Raw genomic sequence first — 3,709 nt, forward strand, 5'->3', positions numbered from 1 at the left:
TGAGTGTTATGCCCAGGCCAAAAAGCAATCTGAACTGAGAAAAGACATGTCTAAAAAAAAGTAATAACTTCATCATCTTAATTTTGTACATCTCCAGGCAACACTGCTCACTCGCATTACTGTCAGGGCAGTACCTGGCCTGGGAAGGAAGGCGGCAGCATTGCTGGATGCTGACTCAAAAACAAAATGACCTATAAAGACTGAGCCAAATTGCTACAATGCAAACTACTAATGTCCAACTTGGACTTAGTACAGTATTTTTCTATCGACATTCCCATTCCAATTATTTTGTAATGAATCATATTTGTTGCAAGAGCCTAGAAACAAGCCAAAGATGCCCGGCTGGTGTGGCTCAGTGGTTGAGTGTCCACCTATAAACCAGGAGGTCAGGGTTCGATTCCTGGTCAAGGGCACAGGCCCGTCTCCCTTCCTCTCTGTAAAAAATCAATAAAATATATTTAAAAAAAAAATAAAATAAAATAAAATAAATAAATAAATAAAGTAGCCAAAGATGCATTTTATACTTAGCATTCTAGATATACATTATTTCCTGTATATACCTGAAAATGAACAAAACTTCCTCTTGAAAAATCAGGGCACTCAGAAAGCATGTTTTTTCAAAAATGACTTCTATGTGCTATCATCATTGGAGTATTTTAGTTTGCACAATTATTTTGAATTTACTTTTAAACAGAAAATATTTTTGAGACTGATTTAACTCATTGAAAAAATGCTCCTGCTCTGGCCAGTGTGGCTCAGTTGGTTGAGCATCATTCCCTGCACCAAAGGGTTGCTTACTCAATTCCCAATCAGGGCACATGCCCAGGTTGCGGGCTCAATCCCTGGTTGCATGTGGGAGGTAGCCAATCGCCATTTCTCTGTCACATTGATGTCTCTCTCTCTCTCTCTCTCTCTCTCTCTCTCCCCTCTTCCTCTCTCTTTACAATCATATATATTTTTTAAAAAGCTAAATAATACTCCCAACCAAAGTATATATTGTAGTAAAAGAATAAAAATAACAGGTCTCACTATCAAATGATCAAGTATAATTATTTTATTACCCTAATATATATTTTTTAATATATTTGTATTGATTTCAGAGGGGAAGGGAGAAGGAGAGAGATAGAAACATCCATGTTGAGAGAGAATCACTTATCGGCTGCCTCCTGCACACCCACTACTGGGGATCAAGCCCACGACCCCGGCATGTGCCCTGACTGGGAACTGAACAGTGACCTCCTGGCTCATTTGTCAACACTCAACCACTGGGCCACACTGGCTGGGCTACCCTAAAATATATATATTTTATATAGTTGTATAAGCCAGTCATTAGGAACCTAAAATTGAATTACATTTATGCTAAACGCAACTCAAAACACATATGTAAACAGTATCATTTGGTAAAAATCCTCCTGATAAATTCTATTACCCTCCTGTTATAAAGAACAAAACATGCCTCAAATTTCTTACATAAAAAAAATAATTGGTGTTTGCATTATTCTCTGTTAAGAAACCAGTGTTATACTATTCTTACAAGACACTGTTTTGTCATTTTCCCCACTATTGCTGAAGAAAGCAATACATATAGTTTCTTAACACTAGTCCCTTTCCATACCTCCTCATTTTCTTGGTCTTTCTCTGACACTAATCAATATTGACTAGTAAATGCTTGATAAAGATATCTTCTTCCAGCCGAAACCGGTTTGGCTCAGTGGATAGAGCGTCGGCCTGTGGACAAGGGTCCCGGGTTCGATTCTGGTCAGGGGCATGTGCCTGGGTTGTGGGCGCATCCCCAGTGGGAGATGTGCAGGAGGCGGCTGATCGATGTTTCTCTCTCATCGATGTTTCTGGCTCTCTATTTCTCTCCCTTCCTCTCTGTAAAAAATCAATAAAATATATTTTTAAAAAAAGATATCTTCTTCCAGTATACATTTATTCTTTCTTAAAATTCCTATTGCACACTCACTATGAGAGGCTTTGTGTTAAAGACTTTGGAGGCAAAGTAAATTAAGTCAGATTCCTTGCCTAAGAGCTCATGGTCTAGTAAAGGCAAAAAACAATTGCATTAAGGTTTACTCTACATGGTCAGTACAATGACACAGAAAAAAAACACACAAAGAAACCCTGGAAGGGTTATTTAAATCGAGCAGGAAGGTCAGGTAACTGTTCTACTCCATTTCACTAAAATAAGTCTTCCTCCTTTATCAAGGACGCGATGGCCTAACACTGCCTGGTTTGCACTTCCTTGTCTTGGCAAAGCCATGATGATAGATGTAGACAACATCAAAATATCTCTGAGAATTACAATCATCATCCTGTTTCCTGACTTCACAAGGTTTAGTCTGACTGGGTTTAAACACATCAGCCCAAGACCCAATCTAAACTGGAAAATACCAGTAAGTCCAGCTGTTTTTAGAACAGACATGTACATGGTCAGAGAAACATGAACAAGAAATTTACAGCCTGGTACACAAAAATCTGATTTCCAGGTAGAATTTTTACCATATATTAATTTGGGGGACATTTAGGCATCAGAATAAAAATAAGAGGTACCTGAAAGTATAAATGCTTACCTTATTATGTACTCAAATAGAAGGCAAGTTGATTAGTTATGCCATAAATGTTTTAAACTGTAACAACACAAAATAAGATGCCCCTGCCCCCCCAAAAAAAAACCTGTGTGTTGTAAGAAACGCATTTTTTTATATTATATACAAAATCAGAATTAACATTTCAAACGCCAATGTCCACCTAAAAATAAAGACTTGCCAAGCATTGTGTACATTTAAATGTATGTACCAGCTACTTGCTACCCATAGTGTCTCAGAAATGCGAAGAAACAGGCTGAGTTCCTTCAATTCTATGTATATTCCTACGAGTGTTGTTGATAGGAAATCAAAGCATATGTATTCTTCTCTTCCAATCCATTAGCCAGTCTCTAAAAGAAGCCAAATTCCAAAAGACCAAAGAGGACAAGTGTCCATTTGTGACAGTCTCGCGTTATAAATAGTCATTTCAAACACAAGAGCCTCCTGTGAAGCGCAGGTCTACCCACATATCTGATCTATACCATTCTTCAGACCATTGGTGCGGGAGTGAAACCGTCCCTGGTCAGGGTGACCTCGTAAGACCTGTGCATGGCCGAGCCGGCCTCACTCAGGGGAAAGCAGGGCAGTGGGACCATCCAGCAGAGTTGTTTTTCTCCCTCAGCCAGATGACAGGAATAAGTCAAGCCCAGGAGAAGGAAGACTGTCACATGGGATTGGCAGGGACTTCTCCTAACAGTTCCCTCTCTCATCAAGAAGTGGTTACCTTCGGCAGAAGGCGGAAGTACCCTAGATTCTACCTCCTGAAACTGTGGGTCCTGAACACAAACCCTACTCATCGCCTTTGTGGATTATGGGATGGTCGCTGAAACCTGGGTTTGCAGTCGCAGCAGTTTTGTGAAGTTGGGTGTATACGTTCCGACCCAGTGGAATGTCGCCTCAGAGTGCTGCGACTCCGAGGCTCAAGAATCTCCCACCCCCACAGCCACTACCTCCCGAATTCCAGCTTATGCATTCATTTCCTGGGCAATTTTTCTCTTGTGAGGAAAACAATGGACCCTTTCAATTTCTCTTATCAACAAAGGGCTCTAAGATGAAGAAACAATCCTTTCAATAGCATCCTTTCCGACTTCGTGATAAATGAGTGGGGATGAGGTTGGGGA

General features: G+C 40.1%; 2 protein-coding genes across 8 annotated transcripts in view; one reads left to right on the forward strand and one right to left on the reverse strand.

Annotated features, from left to right (window-relative positions):
- Positions 1-3,709, forward strand: part of DENND5B (DENN/MADD domain containing 5B) — an 831,092-nt gene that overhangs the window by 322,297 nt on the left and 505,086 nt on the right. The window lies entirely within an intron of this gene.
- BICD1 (bicaudal D homolog 1 (Drosophila)) overlaps positions 1-3,709 on the reverse strand; it is a 213,200-nt gene that overhangs the window by 208,975 nt on the left and 516 nt on the right. The gene's annotated exons all lie outside the window — the stretch shown is intronic.

This window comes from Myotis davidii, unplaced genomic scaffold (assembly GCF_000327345.1).
Source record: "Myotis davidii unplaced genomic scaffold, ASM32734v1 scaffold902, whole genome shotgun sequence".
NCBI lineage: Eukaryota > Metazoa > Chordata > Mammalia > Chiroptera > Vespertilionidae > Myotis > Myotis davidii.